The 17,936-nt window shown below is 46.5% G+C and overlaps 1 protein-coding gene across 5 annotated transcripts in view; it reads right to left on the bottom strand.

Annotated features, from left to right (window-relative positions):
- Positions 1–15,458, bottom strand: part of LIMA1 (LIM domain and actin binding 1) — a 77,640-nt gene extending 62,182 nt beyond the window's left edge. For 3 of the 5 annotated variants that reach the window (XM_083427409.1, XM_083427418.1, XM_083427410.1), the window contains exon 1: positions 15,302–15,406. The gene's annotated coding sequence lies outside the window, so the exon portion shown is untranslated. Of the gene's footprint in view, positions 1–15,301 lie in introns of all 5 variants that reach the window. The other 2 variants (XM_083427417.1, XM_083427408.1) reach the window with 2 other exon arrangements.
- Positions 15,459–17,936: the final 2,478 nt, after the last annotated feature.

Below are 17,936 nucleotides of genomic sequence, written 5' to 3'. Positions count from 1 at the left end.
CCAGGCATTTCATAAGAGTTTTGTTTTTCGATTATTAGTGGGAATTAAGGGGAAAGTTTAAGCTTATTTTGCGAACATTATGCTCTGGAAAACTCAAGGATTAAGACAATACATCAGGCTGGTTTTAATAAAAGTATCTCTCAATTTCAGGGACTGGTTAAAGCCCAATATTGTGATGCTACCAATACAAGAAAAGCATTGCCCCTTTCCAAAGAAGTTATGAAAGCGTGAGGCTGCTGCGGAGATCGCACAAATTCTGTAACAGATTTGCATCAGAGCAGCAATGATTCAGTAGACAGTTCCTGCATTAATCCCAGGGAATGCAATATCAAATGTCCTGGACCCTGCAGCCGGGGAAGCATGCATACATTTTATCATTATACAGTGGTGCCCCGCAAGACGAATGCCTCGCAAGACGGAAAACCCGCAAGACGAAAGGGTTTTCCGTTTTGAGAGGCGCTTCGCAAGACGAATTTCCCCATGGGCTTGCTTCGCAAGACGAAAATTGACAAAAAAATTTGAGGGGTTTTTCCGCTCCAAAACCCCTTTTTCTGAAGCGCTAAGCTGCTAAAAGCCTTTTAGCAGCAAAACCGCTAATCCCTTAAGCCTTAAAAAGCCGTTAATAGCCCTTAAACTGCCAATAGCGCTAATAGTGCTAATCCGCTAATGGGCTTGCTTCGCAAGACGAAAAAACCGCAAGACGAAAAGAGTCGCGGAACGGATTCTTTTCGTCTTGCGAGGCACCACTGTACCAGCAGCGTGGTTCACTGTGTAGTGACATGAGAAGGGCCTTTTCGGCTATGGCATGCCACATGTGGAAGAGGCAAGATGGCAACTAGGGTGGCACAATCCCACCGCCAAGTCAAAAATCACTTTTTCTCCAGGGCCTTTGGAGGGACTCAACTGGCTGCCCACAGGCTTGAACTTTTCACTCTGCACTGCTGCGTTTTACCAAAGAGAGTTTTGACTTGTATAATTGTTTTAGAATAACATGAAGTGCCTGCAGTCTATAGGATACGTTGGTCTACAAATCTAATAAGTAACATAATAAATATTTGTGCTACGCCTGTAAACCATGTCTGAAGCCATGATTATCATTAACATTGGCAGGTTTTATGATCGAGACAGCCAAGGGTGTTGTTTGTTTCAGAAGTGATAACATTACCAGTCTGTTCGTTTTCCCTATGAATTTCAGTCTGCATTCCCTTTACTCACATGGACGTCACTAAGTAAACACATTGCGGACATATCTAAGGTTTCTCATCCCCAGAAACCTTTGGGCGATTACCAAGCGCATTGTTAATCTTTAAAGGAGATAAAAGTTTCTTAGCAAACACAAGATGGTCACGTCACTCCCACTTCAAAGTTATCCATTCCGGGATAAAGGAGGAATTTTCACTGAGTGCACCAAGGCTACTCCAGAATGAGTGGACATTAAATGGCTGCCCACTTCCTTCAGTTGTCCCTCACCTGCTCTTCCGAGTTTCTTGAAGCGCTGTAATATTGATGTTAAAACTACATAGCTCTCCCGCAATGATGGCAGTTCTGTGTTTGGGACGCTCATTATCTGTCTTGTCCAACAAAGTTTGTATATTCCATGTTCCAATGTTCAATTGCCTTTTATGACCGCTGGGTGGTGACCCCACTGGGAGCGGTAATCCAGTCAGGGAAACTGGGAGGCAGACTATGTTCAGGGCACCTTTTCTAGCCTCTCCCCCTTTTGGGGGTGAGCAGAGTAGATCCCAAATAGGGCTGCTCAGGCATGGATACAGCTGCCGAGCTGCTCACCTGCCTCATTCCTTGAGTCAGAGCAACTGAATCTGTATCCACCGCCCATGTGCCGGTTCATGACTAGGGACTTCCAGATTTCACAGTCCTGCCCCCATTACAATTTGCTGGTCGCCATGGGACTTTGGGGGTTTGGGATGGGTTTTTGGAAAACGCCTGTGCGTGAATTTATGTGTGTAGATCAGTGCACGCTGACCAACGCGCAGTCTTCACAGTAAGGCTCTATTCCGATGGCATGAGTATCACAACGACTGGTAGATTCTTATCTGCTGCAGCCTTCATCCGCCTTCACAGCCGTCATAACATAAGGCTTGTTATCATCCACCAGTTCTGCCGCTGAGGACTTCTTAGATCATTCTTTGTCTAGCTCCTTCCCTTTGACCTTACTGACTTGGGTGACCCTGCTGCGAGTATGAGACTCCCAGTGGTTTCGCTCACAAGGATCATAGGAACGTGCAAGCCCAGTCACCACGACAAGGTGAGTCACTTACAGACTCACTGTTAAGACCGTGTTCATGGAAGACAATCTTACTTGGATACGAGCAACCACCCAAAGAAGCAGAAGTTGTCCACTTCCAGCCACGTCTGCAGCATCACACCCAAACTCAGTATCTATACCAGCCTGATCAAAGCACAAGGCTAATAATAATAAATAATAATAATTTATTAATTATACCCCACCCATCTGGCTTTCCCCCAGCCACTAGGAAGGAGGACAATACATTTTCCAACTGCATTCCTTTATCGTAGCCTTTTCTGCCCATTGTATCTGTACATCAATCCACTATGGTTTATTGGCGGGCGGTTTATTTCGGTGGAACAGTGTACGTACAATGTGTTACGCCGCAGGGGTCAGCAAACTTTTTCAGCCAGGGGCCGGTCCACTGTCCCTCAGACCTTGTGGGGGGCCAGACTATATTGAGGGGGGGGTGAACGAATTCCTATGCCCCACAAATAACCCAGAGATGCATTTTAAAGGACACATTCTACTCATGTAAAAACACGCTGATTCCCAGACCGTCTGTGGGCCAGATTTAGAAGGTGATTGGGCCGGATCCAGCCCCCAGGCCTTAGTTTGCCTACCCATATGTTACGGTATACAGATCATCTTAGGGGTCTTCTCCCTTCCAGCCACACTACAACTAATCTGAGTTGTGCAGGGTGGCAAATATGAAAACTCAGAACCGTTTTAAAAAGAGGTTGTTCTTTAAATAAATTTCACACAAAGTTCTAGTTTAGATCACTTTCAGAAAACCCAGGGAACTGGAGCGAGACTACTGTTCACTCACTGAGTTAAGGAAATGGGCAGCAAACTTTATGCAGTGATAAATGTAGCTTTAACACTGTTCTTTAACCTTTGATCAGTCAGAATTATGTGATGTGGCAGATAAGAACACCCTACCTTCAGGTGCCACTCCTTAACCAACAGCTACATATATGGGGAAACTAATTAAAATTTCTAATCAGATAACTAATGATAGTAGTTGTTGCTCTGCTGGGCTTTATTTATAGCAGGGTTTTAGTTTTAGCAGCAACAAAATGGAACACACACACCAAGACCATAATGGCTTGATAACATTGCAGACCCCCAGTGTCCCTATTTTCCAGGGACATCCCTGATTTAGAGAAGCCACCCTGGTTTCCGATTTGATCCCGGAATGTCCTGCTTTTCCTTAGGATGCCCCCATTTTCACTGGAGAAATGTTGGAGGGTATCAAGTTATCTGACCCCTGAGCCGTCTGAAGGCAATCCTGTAGAGGGAAGCTTTAAAAAAAAAGTTTAATGTTTTATTATGTTTTTCTATACGGTGGTAACCTTGGTAGTCAAACAACTTAGTTGTCAAACAAATCGGCTCCCGAACATCGCAACCCCAGAAGTGAGTGTTCTGGTTCGTGAACGTTTTTCGGAAGCCGAACGTCCGACATGGCTTCCACAGCTTCTGACTGAGTGAAGCTCCTGCAGCCAATCAGAAGCCGCGCCTTTGTTTTCGAACCATTCCGGGGATTAAATTTGAGAATCAAGGTACCACTGTATGTGGGAAGCTGCCCAGAGAGACTGGGGAAACCCAGTCTGGTGGGTGGGGTATAAATAGTAAAATTATCAATGTGGAATGGGATGTCCCTATTTTCATCGGAGAAACGTTAGAGGACATGTGATTCATCCTCAGTCTCTTGAATACTTTCCCCCACAACATTTCAAATTTTCTTGCCTCCTGCAGAACTATTTTCAGTAATAATTTACTACTCCTTTCCATACATTGATTCGTTTAAACCTGCCTGTGCAGCAGAAAATACAGAACTGATTAGAATTTACTAGTAAGAAACCATTTTTTTTCAAATATGTTAGCCCCTGGAATCTACTCCAGAAGACGCCTTGAATCAAACAAGGCTGTTAAGTTGATAGCTGTAGAACTTGTGAACTGTCAGATAAGCATCGAATGCTGCTCCCCATATTATACCCTGCTCTTGCTCCTATAAAAGTAAACTCCCTTTCTAAACCTTTATCACATCCTCAACTTTATTATAGATGTGTTGCTGCCCTGGGCTCTTTCAGGAGGAAGGGCAGGCTATAAACTGAATACACACGTACATAAATTACTAGTTATTGAAAAGACGGAAGGAAAACCAACACCCGAATTGGCGCTTGTGAAACAAATTTTAGCCTAATAAAGTTGACATGGAACAGTTCTGGGTTTTTAATCTTTAAATTGAAAAAAAACAAAAACACGACAACAACTCCTGGCATAGCAGACTTCTACCATGTCATTCTCTTTTCTCTGGAGACACGACAGTCTCCTTCTTCACAGCCAGTTCCGAATGGTTGTGCAGCAGTTTAAAACTCCTATTTTAAAACTTGCTGGAGCACAGCAACTGCTAACCCAGGCAGAATGTTTGAAAGAAAAACTGAAGTTAACCCAGAGACAGTTGTAGCCATTTGCTAATAAGATCCGGCTGATAAGAGATCGCTACTGAATCGGGAAGCTCATATTCAAACACAAGGGGTCATTTAACGCCCTGTAGAAAGGGTCTCTTGTTTCCAGGGGTAACGTTTATGGCAGAAGAGATGGACATCTGCAATAGTACAATTACCTGCTTTTGCCATCAAAATGCTCAGACTCTTTGCTGGCTCTGTGCCACGGTACACATGAGCTCCCTCATTAAGCTTCTCCGCCATAATAGTTCAGCTTAACACTTCCTTTAGAAGCTGCCTTCGCCAGCACAATCATAGAATCATAGTCAAAGTAGCTAGCCACTGAATTTGGAAAGAAGTCTGCCATTCTAGATCAAGAAGGGGCAAAGCATTGCAGAGGGCTTTGGGTTTGTTTGGGCAGACCCAGATTTGGGTCTCTGCTCCACAAGGGAACTTGCGGGGGGGGGGGGTGTTACAAGGTGCAAATCAAGTGTACACACCTTAGCAGGCAGACCCATACCATGCTAGCTCTGCAACACATGTTCCTTTAGAGTGCCTTTAGTGGTCACGCATTTGCTGTATACATTTGTGTGGCATGCACACAGAGAAATTCACCATTTCTAAAGACACCACTGCGTGACCTTGAGCAAGCCACAAGTTCTCAGTGTAGCCTAAACTATCTCAGAAGCCTTTTCTAGCAAAAAAAATTACGATATACGTACAATATTTCCCGTGTCCTTGTCGCTATTCCTTCTCCCAGCCTCGCCAGAGCTTCAGCTTTTATAATATCGACATCTTCAAAGTTCAAGGCAGCTAGACTAACTAAAACTAATTAATACTTCTACCTAATAGGCTATCATCACACTACAATATTAGAAGGCAGGAGAGAAGGGAAAAGAAATAGAATGGTAGTCAGCAGAGGCATTACATTAAGGCAGGCTTCCTCAACCTCAGCCCTCCAGATGTTTTTGGCCTACAACTCCCATGATCCCTAGCTAGCAGGACCAGTGGTCAGGGATGATGGGAATTGTAGTCTCAAAACATCTGGAGGGCTGAGGTTGAGCATGAAGGGCTTATCCACACAGGAGCTCATTCTGAGTTTATTCTGCACTGGCAACTGTACGCGTTCTCATTTAATCTGCATAGTTGCCTTCAAATAATCCCAATCCCAATGTTTTTCCTCTGTAAACTTGGGTTTACCTGATAGGTGAATAATCTCCACTCAGGGTAAAGGACAATTTTTTCGATGTTTTAGGTGGGTGGATCAATTGCCACTTTCCGCTATTTTCCTTTTCATGTGCTCCTAACTATTCAAGTATCCTCGTGAATAGAGGATTCCCTCCCCCCTTTCGATTCCTCAGATTTGAACACAACCAGAACACTGCACAAGCAAATTTAATTTTACCTGACTGCGGGCTCTTGCACACTTATTGAGTGGGGAACTAAAACAAGGTCCGACATCAGTTCTTAATTGGCATAACAGAAGCAGCAAATTAAAAGGCAGGGACAGACACAAAAGGGAATGTCTATTGGTATGAACAGGAAAGAACAAAATTGCTTCTCTTAAAAAAAATTCAAATACATGTCAGTATGAACTACATACTCCATCCCAATTTGAATAGGGGGAAAGAAGGTTAACAGCTAAATGATGCTCAAATGTGGACAAGTCCCAAGTCTAGGGTTGCCACCCATCCCTAGAAAAATGTGGTTGTCCCTTTTTGGGGGGGAAAGTGTCCCTGGTCCTGTTTGGACTTCAAACGGCCTTTTTTCACATATTCAAGCTCATCCTCCTTCTCATCCTGAAAACTGCATGACCAGAGGGTGGGTCCAGTGGCAGGAGTAGAGTGAGAGCAAGAGCAGGAATTTTTTGTAGGCAGAGTATGGGTCCATGAGGAGGAGAGCCATTATCATGGGACGTGGGGTGGGCAGATCTGGGTGGGGGAGCTGAAGAGCAAGAAGGGGGAGACTGCCCTTTGCATGGGCCTAATTCTAACTGGTTTGGTGGAGAGTTTGCACAGGCAACAAGGAGGAAGGGTGGCCGACCAAAGAGCAAGATCAGAAGAAAAAGAAATCACTAAGCAAAGAGTAGCAGCTAAAACATGAGGGCACTTGTTCCAAAATCTCCTTCCTTACAAAAGTGGTGGTGAGTCAGCTCAAATTATTACTGCTCTCTGATTGTATTTATGGTATCTATTTCTACACCAGGTAAAGTAAATTTTTAATTCCCCCACCCCATTCCCTGGACCTGTCCCATATTTAGCCTGACCAAAGATGGTAACCATATTAGTAGCTATGAAGACGTCACCCACAGTGAAACCCATAATTAATCCATATCCAATACTCCAGGCCAGGTTCAATGCTATGACAGGGCATGCACACAATGCCTGATAACAGAGGAAAGCCAGAAAGCCGTTCATTCTGCTAAAAATTGGGAAGGAGATGAGTGATGTCCCAATTCTGCATCTATGCTCCAAATATTTATCACTGCACAGAAGGGAAGAAAAACACTACGGGTTTCACATTCCTTTCCCTCTCCACCCCGCTCAAGAGCAAAGGTTTGTTAATATAATGAGTTGCAAAGCTTCCTTCCTCCGCCCACTACACTTTAAACAAGGGGAGAAATGCAAATATTGTACGTGCCCCCGAGTGATTCGCGTGAGGTCTGTTTAATACGAAAACCAAACTGTTGCAAGTATAGGTTGTCCCTGCACAGTCTGACCCTCCACCAAAGGAATCCATTAACTGATCTAAAAAAAAATCTAATAAACGGCATTCAGTTTTAACAGAACTAAAGTGGAAAGTGAGAGATAACAACTCTTTATGCAATAGAGCAACTGTTTAACTTTAGATACAGGTTCCTAAACACTCGTCTACCAAAGAGAGCCACTCTAGATATTCTCTCTCTCTTGCAGGTTAGAGTCAAGAATATCCAGCTTGGATTCTAAAGAAGATTTTCACTCTGGGCATTAGTAACCACTTCCTCATTTGCACTATGAACCCAGGAGAGATTTCCAATGCTCAGGTAGAAAGGTGAATCAAGGCCACAAGCTGGCAGGAGGAGATTTTTTGGACAAACTTTGACAAATCTTTCCAGGCACACCCAGAGCTTTAACAAACCACCCCACAGGTGCTTTGGGCATATTTATAAGCATGTGATTAGGTTGTCTTTCTTCCATCCTTTGTCCCAGGGCCCCTTGGTTAAAAGAGCCCAGTTTAAGCTGAGAAGACTGAGAAGCACTGCACCATTGAATGTGCAGAATGAGAACACCATGTCAACAAGCACACCGCCGTGAGCTAGACCTAGAGAGAAAAATACCTGTGAAGTATTCATGGTCAGGCTTATTTTAAGTACCAGTATGCTCTAAAGAATGGGACGCGGGTGACGCTGTGGGCTAAACCACAGAGCCTAGGGCTTGCCGATCTGAAGGTCGGCGGTTCGAATCCCCGTGACTGGGTAAGCTCCCGTTGCACGGTCCCTGCTCCTGCCAACCTAGCAGTTCAAAAGCAAACCAGTGCGCTGCTCTAGTTCACCAGAAGCGGCCTAGTCATGCTGGCCACATGACCCAGAAGCTGTACACTGGCTCCCTCGGCCAGTAAAGCGAGATGAGCACCACAACCCCAGAGTCGGCTACGACTGGACCTAATGGTCAGGGGTCCCCTTTACCCTTTATGCTTTACAGAAGCACTTAGCTGCTTTCTATAATCAACAAGAAGCCTGCAAAATCCAATATGCTCACGTCCCCCACCTCAACAAGCTAAAAGGTCCAAAAAGCTCAAGAACACCCCAACACAGCGGCCACAACATAAATAGACCTAAGCCAGGGACAGGGCACCTGTGGCATCCAGATGTTATTAGACTACAACTCCCATCATCCTTCATCATTGGCATACTAAATGTGGCTAATGGGAGATGGCAGCACACCTGGAAGGCCAGAGTCCCCATTCCTAGCCTTAGCAAAGGCAGCAGGTAGAGTGAAAACAATTGTTTTTGATAAATACAAGGAACAGTAGATCTTCAGGACCAGGTCTAGTCTCCGGAGAATAGCAGCAGTCCTCACATCAATCACAGATGCAAGAGAAAACTACAAAGGGAGCTGTTAATCTTGCAAAAATTTTCGTGAATATACAGGTTGACCATTTCCTCCTCCTCACATCCCGAGAAGATCCAGCAAGGATCCCACATAGCTGGCCCAGTAGGATAAACCACATTGCACTTCCAGACCAGTTAACCGAACCACCAAGCACTTGGGACTGTGCAATCGATAAGACACTGGAGAGTTTCACCCTCAAGTGACCCGTTGAGGAAAATGCAGCGCAAGAACTTTAGAGATCAGCAATCGTAGCACCTCCGGGCCCAGCAGAAGTGCACAGTTCCTACTGGTGGAACAGGAGATGATGTCCAACGCCCCAGATACACACACACAAATTAAAATGCACCTGCCTGCAAATTAGGGTTGCCAGCCCTTGCAGTTTAGTCAAATTACAATCCACCCAAACACTGGCAGCATCTGAGGAGCCACAGTCAGTAGCCTATCCTATACTTGGGCTAGCCATGAGTTACAAATACCAGAGTATTTTAACCCTTTTTTTACCACTTTCAGCTTTATAACCAAAGTACCCAAAATCCACCTTTTATTGTGGTGTCGTCATCCACTCCCCACATAGCAGCCAACTCCTAGGGACTGAGATCTCTTTGAGATCCACTGAATAAAATATTTGAGGGGGCCGCCCCTCCAAAAAAGTTGGTGGGGATTGCCATTCAAATAGTGTACATCCATGATGCTGGGCAGGGCTTACCTGCCTCCAACCAATATTTTATTGACGTGGGCTCCCCTGGCACCCCCCTCTCGAAACACGACACATTTCAAAGAGGGCAGAGGGCCTTCTCTGCCATGGCCAAACGCCCTCCCATCAGGTGTCAAGGAGATAAAAGAACTACACCATTTTCAGATGACATCTGAAGGCAGCCCTGTACGGAGAAGTTTTTAACTCCTGGTGTTCTATTGTGTGCATATATATATATATATATATATATATATATATATATTCTGCTAGAAGCTGCCCAGAGTGTAAAAGAAACCCAGCCAGATGGGCAGGGTATAAATAATAGAATTATTATCATCATTATTAAGGGTTATCCCCCTGGGGAAAGGCGGGGAGGGGGCTATGCTGGGTATAAATAGAAATTATTATTATTATTATTATTATTATTATTATTATTATTATTATTATTATTATCGGTCGTCCCCCTGGGGAAAGGTGGGGGAAGAGGTTGTGCTGGGTATAAATAATAGAATTATTATTATTATTATTATGGGTCGTAGCCCTGGGGAAAGGTGGGGGAAGAGGTTGTGCTGGGTATAAATAATAGAATAATAATAATTATTATTATGGGTCGTTCCTGTTGTGTATTGAGTCAAAGGATTTTATATCTGTATTATTATTGTCTATATTTGCATTAGGGTAAAGTAACTGCCTTTTGGTTTCAGGGGGTACAGCTACTATTGGTTCATTTAAACTGCTGTATTTGGATCCTCTGTCTTATTGGTTTCCTCCAAAAGGCAGGACTGTGATTGCCTGATATTGTTCCCTCCAAAATGTATCCTTTCTAGCTAGTCCCCTGTCCCTATAAATGTAGCTTTCCCCTCCTCAGTCTTCAGTCTTGTTTGCTGTAATAAAGAAGTGTTACTAGAGAACTGTCTCCAGCAGATTATGTCAAGAGAGCTGAAATCACAAACCCCACGTCACAACAACTGGCGACGAAGGTGGGATCCGGAATGCTGAGGAGCGGTTAAACGCAGCCCTGCCTCAGAGTCCGGATTGCAGCTAAGAACAAGACTCACTGGCCAGCTGAGAAGACGACCCTGCCACAGGACAATGGAGAGTCCAAGGGTATTGGAGCCCTTCCAGCCATCAGAGCCCCACACGTGGGAAGACTACGTCGAACGCTTCGAGTTCTTCGCAGTGGCTCAAGGGATCACCGATGCCAGCAAAAGAAGGGCCACATTCCTGAGCTACTGTGGGCCTGAGACCTTCAAGCTGGCCAAGGCATTGCTTGCTCCAGCGAAGCTAAGTGAGACATCTCTCAAAGATATTCTTGCCTGCCTAACAAGCCATTTGGCGCCTACTGAGACCAAGATGGCCCGGCGGATGGAGTTTCATGAGAGGCAGCAGCGTGCTGGGGAGTCTGTATCTGCATTTCTAGCTGAACTGCGGAAGCTCGCTCAGCACTGCGACTTCCAAAATCTGGAAGAGACTCTCCTGGATCGGTTTATCGGTGGTCTGAGCAGCAAGAAAGCCAGAAGACGCATCGTGGCTAAAGAAGAGGTTACCCTTGCTTCAGCCTTGAAGGAGGCCACCGCCACGGAGAATTATGAAAGAGAGGAGCTTGATGCCAGTCGCAAGGCCCCTAAGCCACAGATAGAAGTTGCGCATGCCATGGACGAGCTAGAGGCTACTCCGAGCCAGAGCCCAGTCCGTGGGGTCGAGTCAGTGCGTCAGGCCTGCACAGTGCACAAAGATCACCGAGGCAGGTGTCCAGGTTGTGGCGGAAACCATGAGCGGAAGAGTTGTCGTTTCCGGGATGCTATGTGCCGGACGTGCGGGAAGACAGGTCACATCGCCAGGGTCTGTAGATCGGCGGCGTTGGGAGCGACAGGAACACCTAGACTGGAGCATCGCAGACCGCCCACAGCAAACCATTTTCTAAAGGACTGCCACTATGTAACGGAGATCAACGGGAGGGTCGTGCAGTTCCCAGCGCAAGGCAAGGCACACGTCAAGGTGAAGATTGAGGGTCAGCAGTGCGACATGGAGGTGGACTCCGGATCTGGATTCACTATCGTGTCGGACCAGACCGCGAGGACATTCTTCCCCAGGGGTAAGTTGCCCCCTCTGGAGCCCTTCCCGGCAACCTTGCAGTCATACTCAGCGGGCCGCATCCATGTTATGGGAATGTGTGCCGTGAGAGTTCAGTTCCGGGACAAACAGGCTGTACTCAAACTGGTGATTGCGAAGGGCAGTCGCCCCAGTCTCCTGGGCACTGACTGGTTCCCCGCCCTGGGACTGAGTATATCAGGGCTTAATTCAATCCAAACCTGCCCTGAGATGAGCGAGGCATTATGCAAAGAGTTTGCTGGTCTCTTTAATGGAAAACTGGGTTGTTATAAAGGGCCCCCAGTTGACTTCGAGTTGGACCCTGGGGTGGCCCCAATCCGACTCAAACCAAGGCGAGTGCCATTTGCACTGCAACCCAAGATCGAAGCAGAGCTGGATAAATTGGTCAAGCAGGGAGTTCTCTCACCCGTGGACTCTGCTAAGTGGGAGACTCCAATCGTCACGCCCCTTAAAGCAAATGGGGAAGTCAGGATCTGTGCAGATTACAAATGTACTATCAATAAGGCACTCAGGGGAAACTCATACCCCATTCCAGTCGTATCACATCTGTTGGCTAAACTGGCTGGGGGCAAGGTGTTTGCCAAAATTGACCTGGCACAAGCCTACCAACAGCTGCCAGTAACCCCACAATCAGCGGAAGCACAGACTATTGTCACACATAAAGGGGCGTTCAGAGTTAACAGATTACAATTTGGAGTTTGTGTGGCCCCAGGGATTTTTCAAGGGCTCATGGAACGCCTGTTAAGAGGTCTGCCGGGGGTCTTGCCATTTTTTGATGACGTTTTGATTGCTGGAAAAGACCCACAGGAACTGGTTGCGCGTGTCCGTGCAGTGTTGCTCAAGTTCAAGGAGGTGGGGTTGCAACTGAAAAAGGAAAAATGCAGTTTTGGGGTGCCAGCTGTGGATTTCTTGGGGTTTAAAATTGATGCATCAGGCATCCACCCCACAGATGCTAAGATTAAGGCCATCATCGAGGCACCACGACCACAGAACAAGACGGAGTTGCAGTCATTCCTGGGACTTATTAACTTTTATCATTCGTTCTTACCCCATAAAGCTTCGGTAGCTGAACCATTACATAGACTGTTGCAGAAAAAGAATGTGTGGCGATGGGGGCAGGGGCAGCAGGAGGCTTTTGACTCCTTGCGAAGAATGCTGAGTAGCGGGAGCGTCCTTGCTCATTATGATGAGTCAAAGCCGCTGGTCCTGGCATGTGATGCCTCTCAATACGGCCTGGGGGCGGTGCTGAGTCATAGGGAACTGGATGGGTCGGAAAAGCCCATCTCTTTCTATTCCCGTACGTTGTCGCCCACGGAGCGCAACTATGCTCAAATTGACAAAGAGGCGCTTGCAATTGTGGCAGGAATCAAAAAGTTCCATGATTATGTGTACGGTCGCCATTTCTCCATTGAAACGGACCACAAACCACTGTTAGGGTTGTTCAACCCGAACAAACAAACGCCACAAATTCTCTCCCCCAGAATGTTGCGTTGGTCTATATTCCTGAACGGGTTCCAGTACACCTTGACCCATGTGCCGGGGAAACGGTTGTGCCACGCTGATGCGCTGAGTCGATTGCCCCTTCCTGGCGGGAGCAATGAGGATCCCGCTCCAGCGGAGCACATAATGATGCTGGAAACACTTCCGGGGGCTCCTGTAACGGCTACTGATATAGCTGAGTAAACGAGGAAAGATGCTGTTCTCTCCCGTGTGCTCACTTGGGTGGGGAGGGGGTGGCCAGGTGGTCCGCATGAAGACAAATTCAGGCCTTATGCGACAAGGCAGCACGAGTTGTCCATGCATAAGGGTTGTCTCCTGTGGGGAGATAGGGTGATCATCCCAGCACCACTGAGAAACAGGGTGCTTGAGACGCTTCACATGGGACACCCGGGAATGGTCAGGATGAAGTCGCTAGCCCGATGTTATGTGTGGTGGCCTGGAATGGACCAGAACATAGAACAATGGGTACGAACATGTAAGGCATGCCAAGAGGTGCGGCCAGAAGTGGCCAGAGCACCAGTTCACTGGTGGGAGCAGTCCAGATCTCCCTGGAGCCGGCTGCACTTAGATTTTGCTGGGCCATTCCAGGGGAAGGTCTTTTTGGTTGTCGTCGATGCATATTCCAAATGGTTAGAAGTGGCGATGGTCCCTAGCATGGCATCAGCTGCCGTAATCAAGGTGTTGAGGCAGCTGTTTGCAACCCACGGGTTACCTGAGACCATTGTATCAGATAATGGGGCAGCTTTTGTATCCCAAGAATTCAGGGCATTCTTGGCTGATAACTTCATAAGAGGGGTCACATCCGCGCCCTTTCACCCATCCTCCAATGGGCAGGCTGAGCGCATGGTAAGAACAGCCAAAGAATCCATTGCGCGCTTAATGGAGGGTAACTGGTCAGCTCGCATCGCGCGAATGTTATTTTTGCAGCATGCGACGCCGTGTACTGCGACGGGCAAGTCGCCAGCTGAGCTGCTCTTGGGTAGAAGACTGGTAACGGTGCTGGATTATGTCCACCCGGATAAAATGCCAAACCATAATTCAAGAGCAACCCCCCAGGCTGAGACTGACACAACAAGGTATCTCGCCCCTGAAGATCTGGTCTGGGTGAGGAACTATTCACGAGGTTCGCGGTGGGTGGCTGGTGTGGTCACCCGGGCTAGTGGACCTGTGTCCTATTATGTAACCTTGGAAAATGGGCAAGTTTGGAAGAGACATATAGATCAGCTGAGGCGCCGGGCGCTCAGCAGGGAGGAGTCAGATAATTCATCCCTGGCTAACGACGCAGAGCTGCAAGACCAGAGTGAAAATGGCCCAGAGGTGCAGTCACCAGGGGCTTCAGCAAATGAACCAGGGTCTGCTAGTCCTCATGATGACGAGGTACAGGTAGGGAACCCTGAGATGTCTGGGACTCCATCTGTTCCTGAGGAAACCCCTATAGCAGCCCCTCTACCACAGGTAACACCCAATCCAGAACCGGCAACGCCTGTTGTCAGGAGATCAAGTAGAAGTTGTAGGACCCCACAGTACCTGAGAGATTACGTCTGCTGTGCTCACTAGGGGGGGAGGGGTGTTGTGTATTGAGTCAAAGGATTTTATATCTGTATTATTATTGTCTATATTTGCATTAGGGTAAAGTAACTGCCTTTTGGTTTCAGGGGGTACAGCTACTATTGGTTCATTTAAACTGCTGTATTTGGATCCTCTGTCTTATTGGTTTCCTCCAAAAGGCAGGACTGTGATTGCCTGATATTGTTCCCTCCAAAATGTATCCTTTCTAGCTAGTCCCCTGTCCCTATAAATGTAGCTTTCCCCTCCTCAGTCTTCAGTCTTGTTTGCTGTAATAAAGAAGTGTTACTAGAGAACTGTCTCCAGCAGATTATGTCAAGAGAGCTGAAATCACAAACCCCACGTCACAACAGTTCCCCTGGGGAAAGCGGGGAGGGGGCCGTGCTGGGTATAAATAATAGAATTATCATCATCATCATTATTAAGGGTCCTCTCCTCCGGGAAGGGGGCAATGGTGAAGGTTTTTCCGTTGCACCTGCCGACTCCGCCGCCTCGGGAATCGGGGGGTCACCCGGCGCAGAAAAGAGAGCGCACCCCCACGGGGAGAAATCGTAGGCACCGCTGGACCGGTGCATCCCAGCGACTAAGCGCCCGGCCAGGGAGATCGGCGGGGTGCCCTCGGCTACCCTTCGCTACCTACCTCGCTCGAGCTTCCGACGGCCGCTCCCCCCCAGCCGGACCTTCCTTCCTTCCTCTGCCGCGAAGCGCACCTGTTGCTTTCGCTATAGCAGCAGCCGCGGCGCACCTTGGACGCCGGACGGGGAAAGAGAGCGCAGCGGTGGCCACGCCCCCTTCTGGAATCCGAGACGCCTGCGCCCGCCCCCTCAGCCACGCCCCCTCGCCTCCCAACCCAGGCTGCTTTTGCGCATGCTCCGCCCCGATGCGGCTCTCTCGTTCTGTCCCGTTTTTTGTTTTTTTTCTCCCGGTTGCCACGAGCGCAAAGGGAAAGGTCGAGGAGCGCGCATGGGCGTTTCGTTCCGCAAGCGAAAGCAGCGAATCAAATGCTCCTTTTACACCCTTAATATATCAACGATTTACCTTCTTTCCCCCCCCACGCATGGTTCATTTTGCATCTCCAAATCCCTGCATACAAAAGCCATACCGATGAGTTTTCCATGATTGCACCCATCAAAACTTTACACTGTTGGATTTATATTAACGCTGCCAGCGTTTTCAGCTGTCCCACAGTTGGGTCAAACTCATGTTGGTAGCTTCGAGAACACTGTCCAACCATCTCGTCCTCTGTCGTCCCCTTCTCCTTGTGCCCTCCATCTTTCCCAACATCAGGGTCTTTTCCAGGGAGTCTTCTCTTCTCATGAGGTGGCCAAAGTACTGGAGCCTCAGCTTCAGGATCTGTCCTTCCAGTGAGCACCCAGGGCTGATTTCCTTCAGAATGGATAGGTTTGATCTTCTTGCAGTCCATGGGACTCATTTTCTGTTTTACAATTTCAAATACTCACTTTACATCCTTAAAATATCATTGACTTCCCTTCTCTTTCCATGGTTCATTTTACACATCTTATATGCCTGCATTTTTTACAAAAACTATACCAATTGGTTTTCCATTATTGCATCCATCAAAACTTTTTTACACTGTTGAATTTATCTTAACGCTGCCAGCGTTTTCAGCTGTGCACAATTATTTCCTGTACGTATATTCAATAAACGTTTTCCAATCTTCTTTAAACGTACATTATTCTTGCTCTCTTATTCTATATGTTATGTCTGCAATTTGTACATACAGTGGTGCCTCGCAAGACGAAATTAATTCGTTCTGCGAGTTTTTTTGTCTTGTGAATTTTTCGTCTTGCGAAGCACGGTTTCCCATAGGAATGCATTGACGGTTTTAAGAAAAAGGCAAGCCCATAGGGAAATTCGTCTTGCGAAGCAACTCAAAAAACAAAAAACTCTTTCATCTTGCGAGTTTTTTGTCTTGCAAGGCATTCGTCTTGCGAGGTACCACTGTATTCTGTATTCTGTATTCTTGAGTTGCCCTTCTTCTTTGGTTGGGACCTCACTCGTTTTCCATTTTGGGGGCTAACAAAACATGGGATGCAGTTGTTGCATACATAAATAACCTTTTTTGACACCTGAGGATATCAGACTGAATTATCCCCAACAGAAAGGACTCTGTTTTTTTGGGGGGAAGTACTTTTAAAACTATTTTTATTCTTAGGCTGGGGGAGTAGCTAGCTGGGCCAATATGCAAACTTACTCCCAATAAAGTAGGCTTAGTGCAATAAGTCTTCTTACCTAGCAAGGTATTTAGAATAAGTAAGCATCCCTCATCCTGGCTCCTGAAACGTGATCACTTGCTTAAAACAGTACTTAAGGCTGCTATCTTTTATCCTTTTAAAAAACCAATAATAATAATAATTTATTGATACTTATTCGTAAATGCACAAAAATGCATACCCATTACAAAGTATCTCTTGATTATATGCTAAGACAGCTACTTAGTCTTAAAGTCAGAAAGAAGAAGAAAAAAAACAAGGAATGGAGAGACTTAAAAAAAGAGTGTTGAGAGAAAAGAGAAAGAAAGGAGAAACTACAGAAAGAGAAAAGACAAAAAGGACTTCCGTTTCTCTATCCTGCAGCTGCATATAATATATATAATATTATTTTTTATATAAAGGTACCACTGCCTGTACGGGCCAGTCGTGTCCGACTCTAGGGTTGTGCGCTCATCTCACTTAAGAGGCCGGGAGCCAGCGCTGTCCGCAGACACTTCCGGGTCACGTGGCCAGCGTGACGAAGCTGTTCTGGCAAGCCAGCACCAGCGCAGCACACGGAAACGTCGTTTACCTTCCCGCTATAAAGCGGTACCTATTTATCTACTTGCACTTAGGGGTGCTTTCGAACTGCTAGGTGGGCAGGAGCTGGGACCGAAAGACTGGAGCTCACCCCGCCGCAGGGATTCGAACCGCCAACCATACGATCGGCAAGTCCTAGGCACTGAGGTTTTACCCACAGCGCCACCAGCGTCCCCATTATTATTATTTTTAATATATATAATATATATAATAAATTCATTCCTAGAAATCCAACCATTCTAGAAGCCAGAATTTTTTCAGTCTTCAAATCCTGATATAATAATAATAATAATAATAATAATAATAATAATAATAATAATTTTTATTTATACCCCGCCCTCCCCAGCCAAGGCTGGGCTCAGGGCGGCTAACAAGCAATAATAAAAACAAGCTGAATGAATACAACTTAAAAACAAGATTAAAATACAACATTAAAATATTGAAATATTAAAATGCAGCCTC

This window comes from Podarcis tiliguerta, assembly GCF_965153285.1.
Source record: "Podarcis tiliguerta genome assembly, chromosome: 2".
NCBI lineage: Eukaryota > Metazoa > Chordata > Lepidosauria > Squamata > Lacertidae > Podarcis > Podarcis tiliguerta.
This window is presented reverse-complemented; position numbering and strand designations above follow the sequence as displayed.